The sequence below is a fragment of the Mytilus trossulus genome, chromosome 7 (assembly GCF_036588685.1).
Source record: "Mytilus trossulus isolate FHL-02 chromosome 7, PNRI_Mtr1.1.1.hap1, whole genome shotgun sequence".
Lineage (NCBI taxonomy): Eukaryota > Metazoa > Mollusca > Bivalvia > Mytilida > Mytilidae > Mytilus > Mytilus trossulus.
Window position 1 is genome coordinate 8,440,859 of NC_086379.1, and position 13,191 is coordinate 8,454,049.

Sequence of the window (13,191 nt, forward strand, 5' to 3'; positions counted from 1 at the left end):
TCATTTTAAATTCATTCGTTATTGATACATGTTATCATTTCTGTAAACTTACCCAAATTATGTCACATGCATTACCCCCCACCCACCCCCCCCCCCCCCCCCCCTCTACGGCGGACGGTGTAAATAGCCTTTAAAAATGTAATAGCTGAACAGATAACTGCAACGATATACTATTACAAAGTCCACAAGCGAATCGTGTATTCGTCTTTAGGCATTTGATTTTAAGACTGACGGAACGAAAACAATTTTTTTACGTCTGCAAAAATCATCAGAAATATATTTGTATTGTCTGATGAAAGATATTATACTTCATAGCTCCCTGGACAGTTCATAATATCACATAGAAACGTACATACCTTCAAATTGCCGTTTTTTTTTAATCATGACTGGTCATACAGTCAAAAAATCTGAAATCGCTTCTAGAATACAGTCAGTTCTAGACTGATCGTACAGTAATATATTTTGGGATCCTCAAGGAAATCATATGTGTAGGGGAAATACGAATATTCTACCTAAATACGAAAAGAATATTGAAACAGTATATATTTTAAAAGAGTAAACTGATGCAAATATTTGCAATTAAAGATTATTTGCTTTGTATTACGAGAGCAAAATTGTCCATCGATTTCACTTTTTCTATCAAGTTGGTGTGATGCACACGTATATTTTATATTCTAATGCATGTTTTTGTTACAGTAACTCATTTTTATTATGCTATACATACCTTGAAGATCTTCAAAACACTTTATAGATATAGGAGTAAACAAATGATGAGAAGAGTCACCGTAGGCAAAACCGTTCTGTTAGTCAGTTAGAAATTATCGCTTCGAAAGTCGCGACTTCCGGATAGCGTACAGAATAGTATCTACACTGTGTATATACAACGATTGAAATATAACTATTATTATATAATTCTTATATCATTTGCATACCTATAAACACTTTAATTGGATTGGTCAATTACATTTTTTCTCTTGGTTTACACTTCGATAAACCCTATTTCCGAAACTACTTTCGTAATATATTCATAAGCGATACACATTCTTGCAGGGATATTGGGATTTTCAGCAAGTTGAGATTATCAAACAATTGCATAACAGTTGTTTCTATTCTAATGCATATATAACCAAAAAAAGGAAACAAAATAATTGCAATAAAGCTTCGAAAATGTATAAAAATCAAATTTAAATAAAATTCCGGGAAATTTCACGTATGATTTGGCGAATTTACGTCATGGCAAAACACGACGTCATACGATTGAAAACTTTCAGACGGAAGATTATTTCGTTACCTGCACGCTTCACATTCGGATAGTATCTAATTAAAATGAAGTTTTTGAGGTAGGTGCTATTTCATTTTAGATTCTGTTGCGTTTATCGGACATTTAAGTTTTTTAGAAAGTCAAGATGGCGGTGTACTCCTTAGTTTCGACATGCCACTGTGTTTCTGATGGTACATATAGGAGCCATCAAAGTAAAAATGTAAATTAGTAATCACTAGATATAGGAAGATGTGGTGTGAGTGCCAATGAGACAACTCTCCATCCAAATAACAATTTAAAAATTAAACCATTATAGGTTAAAGTACGGCCTTCAACACGGAGCCTTGGCTCACACCGAACAACAAGCTATAAAGGGCCCCAAAATTACTAGTGTAAAACCATTCAAACGGGAAAACCAACGGTCTAATCTATATAAACAAAACGAGAAACGAGAAACACGTATATATTACATAAACAAACGACAACTACTGTACATCAGATTCCTGACTTAGGACAGGTGCAAACATTTGCAGCGGGATTAAACGTTTTAATGGGCCCAAACCTTCTCCCTTTTTCTGAAACAATAGCATAACATCACAACATAGAAAAACATACGATGAAATATCAATTGGCAGACTTAACTCAATCAAAAAACGTATGATTACAATGAACGAATAAATTTGACGTATGTTTGCCGAAGAATTATAAGGATTAAACACATTTTTTTCTAGAGGTTATTGATGTGTAAACCGGGTCTCTCACTCACAAACTTGACAAAAAAGTCCTTCGGACTTTCATTCAGTTTGTGAGTTAATCGCCCTGGTTTACACATCAATAACCTATAGAAAAAATGTGTTTAATCCTATAATAAAACCAATGTTAACTTTGCCAAAAAACGACTGTTTTGCCATTTGGTCAACCTAAAAAACGACATTAAAAAAGCCTTTACAGTTTAATAACATTGAATGGCCACTCACTTAAACAAATAATTCAAAATAGAACATTAGTATATACATTATTTAGATAAACATGTGCTCATTTCGTTATGAAAGTAGTCTAGGTATTTTGTGTTTTTGAATGAGTTTAGTATGCAACACCACAGAAACATGGATAACAAATTCAGTGTAAAAATATTGCCTGCACATATTATTTCCAACAAAAATCTTGTATCATTGCATAAACTTCTGAACAGAAATTAGAAAGGTGTTGTTTTGTTGACTAAACATTTATTGTAACAAAAGAGAGACAACCACAAATTATTTTTTATCAACTAAAAAATGAAACAGCTAAGATAACAAAAACATTGAAGATATGATCAACATCGTCTGTGGTTAAAACAAATGGAAAATACAAATACATACAAAAGAAGTAAAATCACACAAATACTGAAGTCCGAAGAAAATTCATAACGAAAAGTTCATTATCAAACGACAAAATCAAAAGCTCAAATACATCAAACGAAAAAACAAATGAAGAATGGAAAATAAAACATGCTGGCGTGTCAGTCAACTGCTATTAGTCTGTTGTTATTTATGTAATATTGTCATTTTATTCATTTTCGTTAGTTACATCTTCTGATTTCAGACTCGGACCTCTGTTGAACTGAATTTTATTGTGTGTATTGTTATGCGTTGACTTTTTTACATTGGTTAGAGGCTAGAGGTATAGGGATAAGGTTGAAGTCTCATAAACATGATTAAACCGCTGCATATTTGCGCCTGTCCCAAATAAGGAGACTCTGGCCTTTGTTAGTCTTGTATAATCTTCAATTTCACTTTCTTGTGTAAAGTTGGGAGTTTAGTATGGCGTTCCTTATCACTGAACTAGTATACATTTGACGTCCATTATCACTGTACTAGTATACATATTTTTATGAAGCCAGCTGAAGTACACCTACGGGTACAGGAGTTTCTCGCTACATTTACGATCCGTTGATGGCCTTCGGCTGTTGTCTGCTTTATGGCCGGGTTGAAGTCACTTTGACACATTCCCCATTTTCTTACTCAATTTTGTATTTGTTTAGGGGCCAGCTAAAGGACGCCTCTGTTTGGGGGAATTGCTGCAATGAAGACCTGTTGTCTAGTCTTTGGTCGGGTTGTTGTCTCTTTGACACATTCCCAATTTCAATTCTCAAGTTTATTAGGTACTGGTATTGACCGCTGTCAATATAATTCAAAGTATCAACATTTGAAAAATCTATTGGTTTTTGAAAGATTTTATCAATCAATCAAGACAATTGGATATCTTAACTTCTTATGAATGCGGGGTATCCAACTGCTAAGGCTACCACAGTTATACTGGTCTATCTAATTAGATGTTAAACAATTGACAAATCATTACAGAAAGTTAGCAAAAGTTTCACGATGTTTAAACTAAATAAAGAAAAACAACTTATAAAGTTCGGTGTGAGTCAAGGCTCCGTGTTGGAGACCGTACCTTGACCTATAATGTTAACTTTCATCAATTGATACTTTGATAGAGAGTTGTCTCACTGGCACTCATATCACATCTTCCTATATATATTAACTGGAAAAATATAGGAATCGTCGGAAAGTCAAACTCTTGAATGGGACACAATTGTAATTATTACTGACTTGACGAATATTCTTCATTGTCGTATCTTTGAATCTAAGATAAAAGAAACCTGTCTTGTTTATTTGAGCTATCGGACTGGTTACCCGATTACTTAAAGGACCAACTCCAATGTACAACACACAAAACAGAAAGCTTTAGACGTGGTCCGACTGCAGGTGATCCGGAAGGATGAGCAGATCCTGATCAACTTGTGACATCACTTATGTTACATCTATACAATACACTATCAAGTTATTATTGTTATTATCAGATAAATATAAATGAAAAGACATACTCATTTCATATAATGTATTTACAAAGCAACGAAAAATTTCAATTGTATTTGTAAGGTAGAAAACATTGTAGAAAAATTCGACATATACAATTATAATATATTTTGCAGTAGTTAATATATATAACACAACATAAAAGGGAATATATATACATGACACTGTCAACATTTTGTACCCTGAAACATCTTCTTTTTTGTTTCTTACATGTATGTAAACAAATCACTAATCAATAATGAAGATCAGATTTTTGTCATATTTCAAATATAAATCAGAAGGTACAAAACAAAATCCGAATTGTCTATAATCTTGTTATTATTGATTAACGAAATAGTACGAACACTTATGATTGTTATATCAGTTTTAGTTTACACCATACGTATCATCATCGATAACTTGGTTAGGTCTTATTACTAGATCGTAGTTGTCATTAGTCTTTGGTCCAGTGAAATGGTCATATGTAATTTCATCATTTTCTGTTCGTCGCTTTGCACAATGACTAGTTGTATCATAAGTACCATCAGTAGCTCTGTCATACACTTCAACGTCGCTCGTGTTTCTTCTGCTTTTTGATTTGTCGTATACCCCCTCTGGTGAATCCTGATAGATGTTGCTTGCGATAAGATCTGATTTACTGTGAGTGCGAATTCCCCCGTCTTTGTATTCTTTTGAAATTGGGTTTGCCATACTATAACCGCAATCAGTTTGCGCCGTTTCTAGCTTTATGTTTGGTAACTGCAATTTATTTGGGATCGACTTTGCCAATGTGTATTCACTTGCACTTTTGCCGCTGTCATTTTCGCGATCCGTTTTCTTGAAGGTCTCTCTCTGGTCACTTCGAATTCCGTATTTATTTTGAAAGTTATCTGAAACATCCCTTTGCATTTCAATAGTGAGATGTTCGTTTCCCTCACCTGGATAGGCTATCATTTGAATGCCAGTATAATCTTTTAATGAGTTTTGTCGGATTAGAGATCCCACCATGCCTTCTGATTGTCCATTAGTTTTCGGTTTCATGGTATGAACCCTTCGAGTACAATATTACAGTTTGTTTAAAGCTTATTTTCTATTTCAAAGTTTTACATGACTGTACAACGTTGAAAAAACTACATGTAGCATTGTAAAATATTGCAATGGCACTACATCTTCCTATTAAGTTATAAAAGTCAACATTTTTCATGTTGTTGTAATCTCCTTAATATTATACCCAGTAATACGTAACAATCTTAACAATGTATGATCTAAGATGTTAGTTACACAAGTGCGTATTTATTAAATAAATGATAAATATATATGAAAAAGCCAAACAAAAACTATGCACCAAAAATTCTGAATTATTTGGAAAAAACAAAAATGCGTATACATTGATAATTCATGTATTACTAAGTCTATAATAATTTCTAACAATTGTTTCATAGAAAAAAAAGTTTCCAATTACCACTTCAGAAATATTACTCGAAAATATTATACTATTACACCATGTACCCATCACGCTAACTTTTTACTCATTGTGATTTAGATGGTGAATTGTTTCATTTGCACTCACACAGCATCTTCTTATTTATATTTCCGTGATGTACGCATGTGATTTTGACATTATTTACCATTGCAAAGACAGCTTTTAGAAAATACTATTGTGTTTTACGTACCTTTTAAACAAAACTGCCAATACCACGAAGATTGCAACAAATGCGATGGAACCTACGGTGCCACCAATTATGAGGCCTTTAGAAGCTAAAAGCACAACGAGTAAATAATATTTTATGTATATTTTTCTAAAAGCTAAGGATTTTCTTGTCCCAGGTATAGATTACCTTAGCCGTATTTTGCACAACTTTTTGGAATTTTGAATCCTCAATGCTCTTCAACTTTGTAATTTCGCTTTATAACTAGTTTGATATGAGCGTCAATAATGAGTCGTATGTAGACGAAAAGCGCGTCTGGCGTACTGAATTATAATCCTAGTACTTTTGATAACTATTATGTATGAGCATAAACAAAGTTCGCGGGAACTTGAAGTAACAATATCGCCATTGTAAAATATTCAAGTTCAACTATGAAAAAAAAAAAATGTATATGCATTGAAGCAGAAAATAATAGCATTGCCATTGCATGTTACTTATAAACAAAGGATTAAGTTATGGATAATGCATATTTAATGGCTTTTCTTGTCGTAGAACACATCAAGGGGTGTCAGGATTGATCAAATGAAAGTCCGACCGTATTTCAGCAGACTATTCAGCCGTGTTTCTGATGAAAAATAGTTTAAAAGAAATTGTGCACGTGAACAATGCACATGCAAATCATTCATTTATACCATAAAAGATCTAAGAAAATCAAAACGCTATTCTCAGTTGTGTTCACATATATACCATTCAACTTTCTAGAACAACTTGTTTTATAATAACCAAAATTACCTGGTTTATATATATATACAACTTATCTGAACATCAACCAAACAGTGTGAAATCTGTAAATTTGCTTTTGCAAAATTTTGTTCTTCCCTCGCGGGGATTCGAACCCATGCTACTAAGATATCGTGACACCACTTCGCCTGCACTGTAACCGGCGCGCTAGAACATACGACCATCTGGGCTTCATAAAAATGAAGCTGTCGGTGGCCGGGTGTTACCTTCCACATCAGTTTTAATCTAGCGTTGTACTACAGTACATTAAATATAAGGCATGCAGATGTTATTTTTACAGATCAGCTAACTTATCTATAGTGAAGGATCCTACAAATAATGTAAGATACAGTCACAGAAATAATTATATTTGTAAGAACGTCTGATCCAGTGTCAACTCTACATCAGATTTATCCATCGGGTTACCAGCCGTGATGGTGATACATGGCTGTGTACATTATGTATATACAACTCGTCTTAACATCAACCCAATGCATATATAAAAAGGATGTGGTATGATTTTCAATGAGACAGCTCTTTAATAGACCAAATGACACAGAAATAGACAACTGTAGGTCATCGTAGGACCTTTAACAAAGATTAAAGCCTATAGATTATAGTCCGCTATAAAAAAAAATGAAATAACAAATGTATATATTTTAAACGTATAAACTAAGGGCCTGATTATGTAAAATAAACCATGAACAAAAAACAAATATGTAACACAGCAACAAACGACAAACACTGAATATCAGGCTTCTGACTTGGGACAGGAATATATAGAATGTAAATGTGACAGGGTTTAACATGTTATGGGTGCCCAACCCTCTTCTTATCCTAGTAGTATAATAATGAAACACAATGACACCAATAAACCTTAAAAACATATCACAAAAACAATGTTTTCATGCAAAGCAGCATGTTAAGCATATTAAGGTTTTATAAAACGATAAATTAAAAGATGAACTCAGCTACCAAATTATGAACTTTAAATTTTTAGATAGCAAAATTCTAGAGGCCACTATATTTGGAATATATTTATCCTGTTTGAAAGTGAAACCCCCCAAATAATGAACTCTGAGGTAAATTCAAAACAGAAAGTCCCTATAAAATATATATTGATCCTTGTTGAAAGGATGGTTAGAAACTTGCATTTCTCATATGCTGTTTCGATATGAGGTTTCTGCTTACATGGAAGATATTGAACCAAGGGTTCAAAGTTGTGAAGTTGAAATTATCCCTTCAACAATTGTACTGATGACATCACGAGTTGGTTGACCGTTGTAGCGCATCTATTATTTCTTTACGAAAATAGACGGATATGCCTCATTTGGTGTTACCACAGAACAGTTATATATTATGACGAATGTGAGTTGTAAACTAAGACATAGTACCGGACTTGTTCTTACAAGACAAACAAGACGGTAGCCTCGAATAAAAAAGGATCTGTTTAACCTTTCCAAGCAGCGTGGTTTCTGAATAGGTTTCATATGAGTACCTTGTTCTGCTTTTTGTATCTCCTCTCTCGATATGGTTGAACTGTCAGTCAACATAAAAGTTGTTGTCAAATCTATATTTAATGGAGACAAAAGTTACAAATAGGTGTGATGGATTTTAATTGTACATATATTAGTTGGTTTCTTTAGAACGATTCGACACAGTTTTTTGTCGGGTGATGCATACATTCAAAATTTAGGTTATCGATATGCTTGAATTTTAAAATTGCAATACTACATCTAAGGAAAGCAAACTTCAATAAATATTTGTGCGTTTAAAATTTCAATAAACTCTGTGTTAAATTCAAATGGTGTTTTCTTGTTATTTAAGCTGTAATATTCTTTTGAGTTTGTAATCTCCATCTACAGACAGGTGTTTTGGATAAACTCATCAATGAAGTGTCCTAATATGGTCATATATCTGATTTCAATATGTAAATTCGTCAAACAGAATAATACAATAGCTAATACTTTAAAATACTCATCTTCAGCAGATTAAATTCTATTAATCTTGAATTATTTTATTCGTCCTATATCGTACACTCATTTCTTGTGTATATCTGTTTGGTGACAATGTTAGGTGAATTTAAACCAGTAGTTATAATTACAACGGCATTCGTCCTTATCAAACACATCTTCAAATAGCCTGTCCTTATGCAAATTGAAACGTAAGCTCCGTCCGATCAGTTGAAATAACATTGGTAATACATCTTAGAAAACCATTGCTGGACACAGAGTCAAAAAGGCTTATTATATCTATTCGGTGCCTCATGTGATGTGGAGCAGATCTGCATACCCTTCCAGAGCACCTGATATCACCCTCAGTTTTGGGTGGGGTTCGTGTTATTCAGTCTTTAGTTTTCTATGTTATTTCTTGTGTACTATTAATTGTCTGTATGTCTTTTTCATTTTAGCCATGGCGTTGTCAGTTTTTTTCAATTATGAGTTTGAGTGTTCCTTTGGTATCTTTCGCCCCTTTTTCATTGAAAATTATAAATACCTGGGATTCTGGTGGTAGCCATTTCCGTTGAAGAAGGCACGTGAATGGCTTTAGTAGTTCCTAATAGTAGAAATATTGATAATTTTTTTTATAAATTTACCAATAATAGACTTCATATTCATGTTTTTATTGCATTCATTCTATATAGAGTATATCATGTATATATGCTGTTGAAACGCATTGACAACATAATTTCAGCATGGGCGATCACTATTATGTTCTAAATAAACCGATTTTGCTAGACAATAAAAATACATTTCAATTTAATACATTTTATAGAAGAAGTCAGTACAAAAGATTATGTATAGTTTTTTTACAAACTTGATCATGTTGATCTTATTTTATTGATACTTAAGGAAGACCCCTGGAAACAGCACCAGGTTATTTGATATTGCAGTTTATAAAAGGGAAATCAGATTCAGATAGTTCCACGTAAAACTTACCTTCTTTGGAACAAAGTTATGTCGATTTGACATCCCATCTGGTTACTATTTATTTGGTTTTCGTCATGTATTCATTGTTCCTCATTTGATAGTGATTTTTTTTTTCATTTTTCTTTCCTTCTTACTTGTATATATATTGCTTCACTAATTAATGAATTTAATCTTGTTTTATAAATTTTGTACCTATTGTCAACTGATTTTTTTACTTTGTTTGCATTCAGTTTATTGCATTTGACCGTCAAAACTATTCCCGATACATGCCATTCAATTTGCTTCACATGCAAAATATGCCAAATATCCATCTTGATGCGCATGACTATCTTTCATCGTGTTGTTTTTGCGTTCAGAGAAACTTTCATGGATTTTCTAGATATACAGTTCACCTAACAATCGAGCAAACAATGAACAGAGTTACCAAAAAACAAGAGTGGCATTGTTGGTTTTAGTTTAAATAAATGTTATAGTAAATGTTGTTAAATGTTAGTTGTTAAATGTATATGACAGAGCTTCAATATCATCAAGATGTCGAGATTTGACAGGAATTGTTAACTCTGAATCATCCGCACAAAAAGAACATGGAAGACAAAAATGAAGCGAGAAGGAAACTGACTATTAATATTGGTTCATAAACTGCAAAGATGGACAAATCCATTTGAAACATATGAGCAGTTCTCCGGCTTGTCCTCGTGTACTGGTGCTTCTTCGGAATTAAGTCGCGACCTTCAAAACGCGTATTAAATGGGAAAGTCGGTTTCAGAAAATGTCATTAATGAACGTTTTTTCAAGGGTCAACCAATACATGTATCTTCAAACCAATCAAAAGACAACCATTGCTTATATTTCCAACAAAGGTAATACAAGGTAAGAAGTAAATGGCTGATAAGAACAACAACACATTGCAAGCAGAAAAAATCTTTTTAGTAGCCTGCTTGTAATAACCCAGACAAGACAGTCGGATATGCAAGAGGTATTCCGGTTTGAAGTAGGTCCTCCTTCATGGTCTCTTGCAAACGAATATGATACACCTGTAAAGACAAATAAGTATGTACTAGGTGGTATTTTCGAAAAGGACGTTGAACAAATACAAGCTATTCCTGATGAAAGCATGTGGATATTTAATGTCATGGCAGTCATTCAATCCATCACAAGGATATCAAATACTTTGTTTCTAATTTGGCAAATGTTGAATTTAAAATCATCCTTTCAGTTTAAAAAAGAGCTCCCCGCATTGTTTGTGTCACTGATCCCAAACCCACAATATCCATAAAAAAGTTTGAACGGGATCGCCTGTCCTTTGGAAGGCAAATCATTGCAATAATTTCTAGACCATCACAATCGTGCCCTCGGCAATGGAAGAATTTTTTGTCAGTTGGTAGAAAGTTGCTCTAGTTGAATTCTTTGTGTCAAGATGGAGTAAACAATCCTATAGATTTACACTTGAAGGAATTGATTTATTTGTAACACATGAAAATGTGTGCCTCAAAATTTCTATTAAAAATGAAGTAGTGGCAAGTGTAAAATGCACTAAGCTTCTAACCAAATAGAAAGAAGCCGACACACAAATGTTTATCCATGCAAAACACACAGCTGACAAAAGCTACGATTCCATTTTAATGAAATCTTCTGACACTGATGTGAAAGTATTGGCTGCTATTTTCAGAATTGCATCAGTTCAAATATAATTCTTCTGACAGGTACGTCTCCCCAATGAAGATAATTTCATGTGCAATCAATGTGCGCAAAATTAAGAGAGAATGTTGAACTACACACTTTGTAGAGCACTGCCAGGATTTCACCTTTTCTGCCTGTGATTCAGTTAGTGCTTTGTCTGGTGAAGGAAAAAGAAAAGCATTCGGCGTTTTGACACGTTTTTCAGAAATTCAATCCCGTCTTGGTGAAACTTTTGAAGAGGTAGGTGAAGAACTGCTAAAAACGCTCGAGAGGTTTATGTTTGCTATATATGGCTTCGAGAATAATAACATCAATAAATTAGGATTCAGATTTTTTGGCAATGCAAAACATATTCATTGTCATCTACTGACCCAACAAAAGATGCAATGTTAAAGCGCATCAAACGAGCCAACTTTCAGGCAAAGATGTGGAAATCTGCTTTTCAACACATCACTGTTCATCGCCAAACAACATGGTTGGATTGTTAAAAACGATTTGATCAGCATTTGGCTTGACTAACTGCCAGCTTTATATGCTTTATTGATACTGAAAAGCTATTCATGTAAAGCTGGTTGTGCCACACAAAGATGTTCATGTGTTAGACAAGTTTTTCCTGTACAGATTACTGCAAATGTACGAATGCTTGTAGCAACAAGAATAATCAAGTCGTTGATATAGCTGACGATGACGACGAAGATGATGAAGATGATGGTCATGTTAATTCGGTAGATGGGGTTGACAAAAAATGAAGACGACTCTATGGCCTTCTTCATGACCTTAAAATTTGGTGATTCTGTTGTTTAAAGAACTTTAATAAAGATCTTGAAACCCTGACAGTTCTTTTTTTCGCGTACTATGTGTGATTTTTAATGACTGTAGTGTACATTGCTTTTGTTTGTGTTTGTCATTGATTCCATGTTTTTTCCTTTCTTCCCTATAAATTTTGTACAACTGCCTTTAGTTACTTGATGACAAGAGACATAGTACCGAATACTTGGTTATTATAATTTTTTTCTATATATGTGTTAAACTAGATTGTTGGTATACTCTTAAATAAAACCCCTTTAAACCCCTTTTGGACACTTTTTCAAAAGTCTTACACCTCTTAAAATATTCTTTAGACATTACTCTTTATGTTCGTACAAAAAAAATGCGGTACCCTATGGTGTAACACAGAACTGAAAGTTTACCTTACCAGCTGATGGAATACTGAAATGTTTAATTTATCAACTATATATAACTATCGAAATAAAATTGTGTCATATTTGTATATATCAAGTAATTTTTAGGTGCCGAAAAAGGATCGAAAGTATGTAATGTCATATGTAGCTTCATATGTCTGCATGTATTTAAAAAAATCATAAGCTGACGTATGTTTACCTATTCATTTACACTTCACTAGAGTTATCATGTCTGCTTTAATTATAGCCCCATAACAATCTCAATAAAAGCGTTCTACATATTACCTGCTTATTTTTTGTAATTAAATGTTCTCTTATTTTTCACATTATCGATATATATTTCAATCTTTAGTTTTGAGGAGGGTGTATGTTAAAAGAAGCGTTTTTTGTCACCTTTTGCAGAAAAATGTCAATCAAACTGTTCGTTAGAAAATCTAGTATTGATTAAAAGTTGAACATTGAGCTTGCATTAACTTAAAGAAAGCACTATTCAATACTTTTATTTGGCCTTTTTTTTATTCGAGCGACACTGATGAGTCTTTTGTAGATGAAACGCGCGTCTGGCGTAAATATACAATTGTAAATCCTGGTATCTTTGATGAGTTTATTTTTAAGAAAAAGGAAAATGTATTGTTATACTACTTGCTCTACTTTTCTAATATCATAACAGTTACAAATATAGTAAAATACATTGAAAGAATAACTTAACGTGGCTCGGGTGCCTTTCTCCATCTTGAATATTGAAGAAGCCGATAACGATTGGTCTAGATATTTTATGAAATGTGCAAATTATGAGAGAAGTATGTGATTCATGGGTAAGACTTTTAATGTATATATATGTGTTTAAGGTGGTATGGGAGTCTATAATAA

General features: G+C 33.3%; 1 long non-coding RNA gene across 1 annotated transcript; it reads right to left on the bottom strand.

Annotated features, from left to right (window-relative positions):
* Nucleotides 1–5,773: 5,773 nt before the first annotated feature.
* On the bottom strand, nt 5,774–9,087 carry LOC134726812 (uncharacterized). The gene is made up of 3 exons (XR_010108647.1): nt 9,027–9,087; nt 8,029–8,100; nt 5,774–5,859 (listed from the first exon to the last, which is right to left on the bottom strand). It is a non-coding gene; the product is annotated as an uncharacterized LOC134726812 (long non-coding RNA).
* Nucleotides 9,088–13,191: the final 4,104 nt, after the last annotated feature.